Genomic DNA, 10,513 nt, shown 5'->3' with positions numbered 1-10,513 from the left:
CTCTCACCATCTTGTGAAGAAGGTGATCGCTTCCCCCTTTGCTTTGCACCATGATTGAAAGATTCCTGAGGCCTCCTCAGCAATAAGGAACTGAGTCAATTAAAGCTCTTTTGTTTATAAATTACCCAGTCTCGGGTACTATCTTTATAGCAGTGTGAAAATGGACTAACACAATCTTTTGGAAGAAAATGAGTCTCTGGTCTCAGGTTTTGCTGCTCTCTCATGGCTAAGATGGTTTATTCCTAAATGGATAGGTCCCACATTATCAGGAAAGCTCATTTTTAGCAGGTTGTGAAGTCTCATGTCCTACAATGGGAAAATAGGGAAAGGAAGGGAGAAAAATGACAACAAAAGAACAATCTTGGAAAATTAATATAGGCCCTCTTACTATAAAGTTCATACATCAGTGGGCAGGGAAGAAAGTGGCTTATGTATGTAAATAGGTTGCTGTTATTTTTTTGTGAAGTTTAAGTTGTCTAGCTTTGGTTTGCAGGGCTTTAAAAAAGCACAGATTAATTTTCAATAATTTCAAATTAGGAAAAATCAGGAGAAAAATGGGAAGAAAAGGAAAATAAAGAAGGAAAAATTGTTTAAAGAAAACATTCTTATTGCACTTATGCAAAAATCTACATTTCCATAAGTTGAGAATACTCAAAAATATTTTCCAAATTCTGAAGAAATCAGGTAAAGAGAAACAAATATGCTCCAAATTTTGTTCATAGTAGTATACTGTACTCAATTGCAACAAGCTATAAATAGCTCAAAAGAAACATTTTCTTGACTTGAAATAAACAAAACAAAGGAACAGCAAATGTTTTAAGCAAAAAAGTCAAAAAAGGTTATTTCAGTCTTCTGTGAGTTCGGTCTATGAAGGTAACTCCTGTCCTGCTTGATATTCATGAACATTCCAGCTCTCCATGAGAGTCCTGAAAGATGTTCCTCTATTCCAATGTCACAATCTCAAAAGTTATTAGAACCCTGCCTTCAAGAACACCTTCTAGAGTTTTATAACTTATTATAAAACTACCTTCTAAATAAGACCAAAACAAGATGACAATGATCTGCGGATGACAAAAAGTTTTGGAGCAGCCACAGTCAAAGACACAATTGACAAGGAAGTTTATTACTTCTGTGGCACAAAATATTTTAACATAACAATTATAATTATTACTTATAATGTGCACTGTCATATCAGAATTATAAGAGTTTTCCATAATTTTGGACCATGTACCAATAACATTTTGTACAAATACAACCCAAAGAAAGTCAAACATTATTTCATGTTTGACAATGCTTCCTGTATGATTTTTATACCAAATAAGTCAAATATGTCAGTTTTGAACTTTAGGGAACCTAATATCTTAAAGGATTAATTGGATCAGAAAAAACCAAAATTTATAATTTTATCTTGAAAAGTTTGTCAAATATCAAAGGTTTAAAATACTTGATATTACGAAATAGGATCACAGGTAATTGTTAAATAAGTCAATCATTTAACCAAAGTAATAACTCAAAGATTTTTTTTAAAAAAGGCACAAACCTTTATTCTTTGAGAGAAGAGACTTAGTTTTCCAAACAATAAGCCATAATAAAAACAGCATAAAGCCAATTAAATTTGTTTTTCAAAATTTTATAAACAATCTATAAAATTTGAATCATATGGGCCATAAGATATGGTCTTTATAGCCTTTATTAAGGGGTTGGTTAATTCTTCAACAAAATCTTGTTAATATGACACAGGGGTCCATATTCTGGTACTGCATCAGTATGCCTTTGACATCAATGTTTAATTTATAGAGAAACTGAAGTTATTTTTTCTCTCAAAATCAGCTCTTACAATCTCATGTGCCCACCTCTTCTATGATAGTCCCTTGGCCTTGAAGAGTGGAATAGCTTTACTTTGTGGCCCTGTGTCTCATGAATGGAATTTATTTTGATTAGTGTCTTCTATCAGATCTGAATTTGAGGCTCTGACTGCTGTCACTGTTAAGATTTAGCAGGACTTGGTGTCCTTCTTAGACTAAGAAGTCAAAGCCCTGTAACTTAATGACACCAGGACTTTAAAAATACATGTAGAAAGTTACACAGATGTAATCTTAATTAAATTTGTTTATACTCTCAGTTTTTTTAAGCAAACCAAACTTAGTAATAATGACATATGAATTATTTTGATAAACCGTAAGATCTGTATCTTATCAGGCCAGTTACCCAAGGCAAAAGAAAAGACTTTGCTGTTCCATATGGGAAATATTATGTTAGAAAAAAAAATCCTTTTAAGATATAAGTTTTATTTTTATGTTTATTTCTTTTTTTTTTTTTTTTTTTTTTTTTTTTTTTAGCATTAGGCCATGGCAGTTAGAACCCAAAAGGGGAAAAACACAAACTTATGCAAATTGAAAATGACTTGAAAGATAGAGTTATTATTTCATTATAGTCCTTTCAAAAGGTGAGAGAAAGCTTAAAAAACAGCAAGACACAGTAAAAGTTGAATTTTCCATTAAAAGTAGTATAATGTCTTGTATTTTAAGAGTAAAGCAATATCCCAATAATACTTTGTAGTTTGAATGAATTCTTCAGTGTTTAAGGTTTTTTTAAAATCAAAATTTAATCTCTAGAAAAACCATTATAATTTTCATTTAATTATATGCAACTTGATCAATGAAAGTTTTTTTAAATATAAATCCTCCTGTTACGACTTACACAGACCATTTATGACATGATTGGACTTTCTGGTTTGTCCTGACCATCCTTCTTTTTTAAAAAAACAGTCATTTTATTCTAGGACAAATTTACCATACAAGATTCTTTCCTTTATAAAATTATTGGTGTTTAAGCTTTCTTACCAAAAATACCTCTTTATTTCTAAAACATTCTTTAAATCCCTCCTATTTCCTAGTTCCTTTTACATTGTTTTATACATAACCTTTAAATAAACTTTGAATTAGACACAAATTATTTGTCTTTTAAAAAGGACACATTTATTTTTTAGAAATAATGTTTTTCTACAATATTGTTATTGAAAAATACCCAATTAATAACATGTCCATTATTTAATTTAATATAACTTTAGATTCTAAATTATGACAAGTGTATCCAGAAGTATTTATCCCATTAAATTTACCTAATTGTTTTGTTTTAATAGTTTACTTAGATTATTTATAAAAACTATGATAATCATCATTTAGAGTTATGAAACCACACTGAAAAATTATAACTGAGACAGTGAAAGAGATCTGACCTACTGACTCCATCTCGTTTCTAGCTTCCAAGCTATCCTTGTTCATTCTTGAGCTGAGGCTGAACTAACTTTGATCGGAACTAGTTTATAGTTTACCTTTGAAACAAGGATGACAACAGTCCTTTCTCAAAACAAACCCCCGTCCTACCTGGAGACTAAACTGCCTAAAGCCACAAGATTAGAAATTATGGTTCATGATTCATGCAGCTGGAGGCTGCAAGATTCTAAATCTCCCCAAATTGAGACTAAACTGCCTAAAGCTACAAGATTAGAAATTATGGTTCAGGATTCATGCAACTGGAGGCTGTGAGATTCTAAATCTCCCCAAATTGCTACTAGGGATAACATTGCTATTGTAAAATTTAAAATCAGTACTTCAGATATTTTGTAGACTCTGCACTCTCTGGATCAGCTGGCACCACCCAGATTGATACACTGGCTCATCTAGTCTTGTGGCCCCCACCTGGGAACTAACTCAGCCCAAGAGGACAGCTTCTACTCCCTAAGATTTCATCTTCAACCCAGCCAATCAAAACTCCCAACTCACTGGCTCACTAACCACCAAATTATGCTTAAAACTCTGATCTCTGAATTCTCGAGAAGACTGATTTCAATAATAACAAAACTTCAGCCTTCCATACAGCTGGCTCTATGTGACTTACACTTTCTTTGTTGCAATTCCCCTGTCTTAATAAATCAGCTCTGGGTAGTGGGTAAGGTGAACCTGTTGGGTGGCTGCAGTTATTTCCCTGTCAACTATTTTATAGCCTGTGAATTTTAGGTGTTTACCTAAGTAAGAACCTTAAGATTAACTAAATAATTTAAGATTTAGCAATTTTTATTAAACCAATATTAACATCTTATGTATCAAAAATTACAGAAGCAAAGATTATTCTACTCTGGGCTTGGTTTATAGATTTGTAACCCTTCTGCCAAATTTTGACATCTTATAGTATTTGACAGGGATAACTGTGAAATTGCTTGATCAATAAATTCAAAGAAAAATGTATGCTGGAAATTCTTAAAACATTTCTAATATTACTTTACCAATGATTTTAAAGCTAACTTATTTATTAAAAAATTTACTTAATTCACATAAATGGGAAAAAGCATTTGACTAGTCTTTTTTTCTGATGAAGTATTTGATTTAAGTGCTTTTATTTTTCTTAAGCCAATTAATTAGAGTTTTGTATATTTTTAATAGTGAAACATTATGTACACAGCTCATAGATACATAGACATATTAGGAATGGTGATGGAAGTACATCTTATAGATTCATAAGACTTTTTTTTTAGAACAAAACAGGTATATTTCTATTAGACTACCTGATACAGAAGATAGTGTGGTATGGATGGATAGTGTGAATGACAAATAATACAAATACATTTCATTTGAAATAAACAAAAATGCACACACAGCTCAATGAGTAACAAACTGTTTGGAAACAAACTTTTGCTTGACTATATTACTGAGCAGAAACAAAATGCAAGCACAAACACCTTTTATTTTTGACATGTATCTGGAGATAGGTAGGAAGACACTACTTGGTTTTTTAAAAATCTGATCTTCCCTTAAGGCCTGGTTGCAGACGTATAAACAATGTAAATGAATCCACTATTACCAGTTGTCATATCATATCTATGTCACCTGTGTATTCTGAGATTACACACATACCTGCCAATATACCTGAGAAAGGTTATTTTATCACAGTTACACTTGATTTCTTGGCAGGCAGAACCGAGAAAGAGTGATTTGAAATAAGTTTTGCATCCTGTTTAGAGGAAAACACTAGTATTTCCTTAAATAACAGGTTACAACAGAAAGACACTGCCTAGAAGTTATCCTTTTCACTTTGGTTCATTTTAAGTTTTTATGACTTACATAGATGTTTAATTCATTTGCTTATAGTACAATCCTGCCATAAAGTATTAAAGCACAAGATACCTAGTATTCCTTCAACATCTGCATTTTTCAAGTTTTATACTCTATATCCACAGTATATCAGCAGTTCCTGAATGTTTAAAAAAATGGGTAAAATGCTTCTAAAAATGCAGACGTCTATAACTACAATGGTACTAAGATGGGAAGGAGATAATGTGAGAAGGGATAAAAGCAAACATGTTCATGTACAGGGAATGTGGTTCAAGTGTTTGGATTTAAAAACAAGTTCTGCAGAGAAGCTGACACTTCCTTTGCCCTCCAAAAAGGACCTGAAAAGTTCCAATCCAAACTTTGGAAAACTACAGTTACAAGTTGCAATAAATGATGATCAAAGCAGTCAGAAGGAGAAGGATGAATGTGTCCATTTAGCTATAGATTGTAGCATAGCCTCTTTAGGTGTTGATGGATCAGTAAAAACCAGTGAAGTACCAGAAGTGGTTGGAAGGATAGGGGTAGAAAGTAATGACCATAATACCTTGTCTAAATCAGTACAGGACTTCATGGCTAGGAAACTGTTTTGAACAGTAAAATGTCATTAGGATAGATTTCTCTCTCACCAACATTAAATGTGGCAGAATTAACTACAATAAAAAAAAGGTTTACACATAGATATAGCAATAACAGAAAACTACAAGGCAGAGAACACAAAAGAATCAAGACAGTGCTATAGGTGCAACACTATTCCATGAGGCCAGAAAAACAGTTAACTTTGAAAGCCCTAGCAAAATATCACTCTTGTTTATAAATCACTTATTTATCATATGACTACACATTGAATCTTTGTCTTTCCACATACTGAAGAATCCTACATTCAGCCTTTAAGCATTCTGCATTTCTTGGCCAATCTTGTAGCTGACTATCTTGTTCTAGTCGATTTTGGTGCAGGTAACTGGAAGCTGCAAGCACAAGGCCTTGAGCGTGGTATCTGACACTGTTTGATAGTTTTCACCAACTGCTGTCTGATACTCATTTTCTGCATTCTCTATGATTTTAATAAACTCCTTTGCAGTTTGGGCTTCATTCGAAACAGTTAGTGAATCCTGTACATCTTTATGACTAACCAACTGAACACTGCCAACTTCATAATAGTGAACCTGAATCTTAAGCACTCCAACCACCTGGGTTGTAGGTGGTGTGATGGTGAACTTCCACTCTGATCTCCAACAACCATTCCGAAAGTTTTTAGGCTGAAACTAGTGGCTTTCAATATGTGCAGTAATAGTCTGTTGTCCATTAATAGTTTTAGCATAGACAATACAGAAACCGTTGGAATAATGGTCTTTCACATAGGCTCTTAAAACACTGTCACAGGATTCTCTCCAAGATTTCAGACCTCCATCTAATTCTTCTGGATGCGGTCACTGCCTCTTTCCATAAGTGATCAAATTTAAAGGAAATTTTGTTTCTTGATCTAAAAATCTGCTATTACCCAGATTACTGTGCTCGGTAATTAAGACCTGATCTTCATATCCTTCTATCTTCACAGGCTTGAATTGATCCATGTTATACTAGGCAAATGCATGTGCTACCCCTCCCCTGAGGAGACTGTCATTATTAAGTAGTAGCTGAATATCATTGAATACTTCACTAAATTCTTCTGGGGGTGCATGAGTGATGAATTTAGCAGCTATGCCTACCTTCTCATCAGACACACAATCATCAAAGTCGGCCATCTTGGGCTGTTCTAAGACCTTTTTTTTACACTTTCAAAATGATAACCTGTTTTATTACCCTAGGTAATTGTCAGCTAAATAGCCACAAATTTTCATATTGAAGAAAATAACCCTTAGGTGAAAATGTGATAACAAAAATTTACATCTCAAAGTAAAGAGAAAAAGTCTGGTGTGCTAGAGGGAAATCGAAACCAGCTTAATTGCCAGTTAAACATAAAATAGAAATCTATCATAAAGGCCTTTTAAATATATACACACACAAACATACACACACTCACACACAAAGATTCTGTAACTTTTGCTTCAGAACTCTAGCCATGAAATATTAATACAAATTTGCTGGCTTTCAAAAACAAAACAAAGAGGTTGGGTCAAACCGTGGTTTTTATCTCAGTAGAAAAGTAACAGCAGATTTAAAGCAGGCAGAAAAAGAAATAGAGAAAAAGAGAATTTAGGAACTCTACAGCTTACACATTAACCTTAGGGCTCTTTTTCCTTAATGTTAATATGCACAAAGACCATAATATTTCTATTTTTCACAAACTTTAGCAAGTAGAGGTGCCATAAAACTAACACAGTGCCCCGAAGGAGGTCATTCTCCTTGTTTTCTCTTCATTATTACATAATTTCTTTTCCACTGTTTATTTTCTTAAAAGAAGGAACTGAGTTGTCATCCAGGGTTTTTGTGGACTGGGTTGAAGTGTGTGCTGGTTGCCAGTGGGAGGCTACAGTATGTTACCACTGAGTCATTGCTACCCTCTATGTGTTTTGTCTCTAAGCACCTTCAGGGAGGCACAAAGCATGGACTGGCCAGCTCCCATACGCACTTTCTGGATGAGCCTTTTTAAAACTAATTCTGTTGGTGGTTCCCTGTAGGACCATTGCACATCATGGGAGGTAAAGCCAGTAGACACTCCCATGAGCCTCAGATCACCCAGGGGTGTCTTTCAGTTGGGAGGAGTAAAACGCATTTTATGTTTGGAGCTGAGGAAACTCAGTCTTTCATTTACCTATGAAGACAACAGGTCAGCTCCTTATGTAAATGCACACAGACAAGCCACATTGAAATTAATTTGGGGAGAAAAAGAAATAGAGAAAACCCTTTATTGAACTGGAATTAGAATTCTTAAAAAAACAACTTTCTAGGAGGAAAAAGGATAGCCAAGACCACTTGCTATAAACTGTCCTCACCCACCCCTATACTTTGTAGCTCTTATCTGCCATTACACATGCCAAGGTCAAATCCTTTCAGAGTACAACATATTTTCTGGTACCCCCAGAGTCATAAAGGTTAGGTAATGCAGTGCAGGAAATCAGAACTTTGGACCTAAGAAAAATCTGCCCCTGACTCTTGAAACTTCACACACACACAAAACAGAACACCCCAAAAGGGGTAAGTGGCAACATTGTTTTTCAATTCTTTAAATGAGTTTGGGTCATTAGAAGCCTTCTCTAGACTTTTCCTGGTACTGAAGATGGCAAAGGGAGAAGGAGGTATAGGGTAGAAGAAAAGCAAATGAAACAACCTTTTTTTTTTTTAAGATGGGAAGCAAACACAGCAACCAAGTTAATGGTTTTGTTTGTTGTTTTCTTTTTCCCCTCTTTTGCAGCTGTGAGGAATTTTAGCCAATTCAGTGAGGTCTTGTTACCCATAATTTGGAGTTCTCATTTGGATTTGACCAAGTTAGGTAGAGTTGGTTAAATCTGATAGGAGAAAGACCAGAATAAACAATAACAGCAGCAACAACAACAAAACCCAAGAATATGATCACTGAGCGCTCTAATGGTAAGGAGAAACTTAGACCAGTTTGTTGTTAATGTTAACTTTAGCCAAGACAAAACTCCAATTCATCTACTTACCTAGGGATGGGTCTTAGGCTAAAGACCTAACATCCTAGAAGCAGGAAAAAAATCAAACTCACCTTCCTTGTTTGAAGTGAGCTCAAACTCCAGAAAGAAGCTATCTGCTTTCCATTGTTATGGAAACAGGGAAACGCCTTTTTTGTTGGAAGCAAGTAAAACTCCAAAAAAGAGGAGTTGTACAGCAAAATACACTTTAGATCTTGACCAAATTTGGGGACATCAGGGATTCTCTGAGGGGCGGGTTGGGGCTGGGGGACTTCCATGCCTCAGCAAATTGTCCTATTTGTTTGAGCCATAAAAATAGCACAGGCTGGTTCTGTTACGAGTGGAAGAGATCCAAGTTACCCTGAGTTACCAGCGGTGTATCCATGAGGGTCTGCAGCAACTTCGGTCCTTGCCTCCTCAGAAGAAAGAGTTAGACTGAGGGACAGAAAGAATTAGACTGAGGGGCATAAAGCAGGAAAAAAGACCGAGGCAAGTTTCAGAGCAGGAGTGGAAGTTCATTTCAAAAGGCTTTAGAACAGGAAAGAAAGGAAAGGTCACTTAGAAGAGATCCAAGAGGGCACCTGAGGATCAAAATAGAGTCAAAAAGGAGCATTTGATCTTGATCCTAGGACTTTATATGCTCACCTCTTTCCCATGTCTCTTTCATTAGGGTGGACTTCCTTCATGCATAGCACCCTTTTTGCCCTTGGGAACTGAGCATACGCAGTTTGTCTAAAGAGTTGTACTCACCCTCATCTGAGGCTTTCTTCCCTTTTTCCAGTGGAGTGTACCCGGAACATCATACCTCACCACTATGTCTCCTAGTGCACATGCCCAGGAACTTTCTTTTCCCTGGCATCTGCATTCAATGAGCACTTTTAATGTTAATAGCTGTGAACATCATGAGACTATCTCTCCCTGTGGCTGCTGAAGTACTATTTTTAGAGAAGCAGTGTGATAATCATCAAACTGTCACTTGACATTCCTAGTGGATCAGGGGAGAGCCATCTTCTTCCCTGCTCGTGCCTATCTAACTATCTGTAACAGTACCAAGCACCGATAGATTTGTGAAAGGTCAGGGATCCCTCCACTCAAAATCCCTTCATAGTTACCAACATATGAACCCCCAAAATCTGAGACATGTCTTAGTCCATTTAGAAGGTTTATTTTGTCATATATAAGGATGTGCGCCCATGGCCCAGCCTTGGAGGTCCTAAGGACATATGCCCAAGGCAGTCAGGGCACAGATTGGTTTTATACGTTATAGGGAAACATGAGACATCAATCAACATATGTAAGATGAACATTGGTTTGGTCGAGAAAGGCCGGACAACGCGAAGCAAAACGGGGAGAACTTAAGTAGGGAAGGGGCTTACAGGTCACAGGTAGATAAGACACAAATGGTTGCATTTTTTTGAGTTTCTGATTAGCCTTTCCAAAGGAGGCATTTAGACATGCATTTATCTCAGTGAACAAAGGATGACTTTGAATAGAATGCAAGGCAGGCTTGTCCTAAGTGGTTTCCAGCTTGACTTTTATCTTTAGCTTAGTGATTTTGGGGTCCCAAGATTTATTTTCCTTTTACAAAACAATAATATTATTCATGGGATAAAGCTCATAGAAGGAAATCTCAGCCTAATAAAAGATTTGCAAAAGCCACAGTTGCAGTGATTTATACCACTTTCCACTAGTGTGAACTAGATTGTCTTTAAGGAGATAGAGTAAGACTATTAGAGAAGCAGCAATTATAGAGCTCAAAGAAGCAGCTAGTTGCCAGATAAGAATATAAATGACATAATCGTAAGTTAAATA

The 10,513-nt window shown here is 35.5% G+C and overlaps 1 pseudogene; it reads right to left on the bottom strand.

Moving 5' to 3' along the window:
• Positions 1-5,998: 5,998 nt before the first annotated feature.
• Positions 5,999-6,853, bottom strand: LOC112616135 (annotated as a pseudogene).
• Between the last annotated feature and the right edge of the window lie 3,660 nt (positions 6,854-10,513).

The sequence above is a fragment of the Theropithecus gelada genome, chromosome X (assembly GCF_003255815.1).
Source record: "Theropithecus gelada isolate Dixy chromosome X, Tgel_1.0, whole genome shotgun sequence".
In the NCBI taxonomy this organism is placed as follows: Eukaryota; Metazoa; Chordata; class Mammalia; order Primates; family Cercopithecidae; genus Theropithecus; species Theropithecus gelada.
Note: the sequence above shows the minus strand (reverse complement) of the source record. Positions and strands in the feature narration are given on the sequence as shown.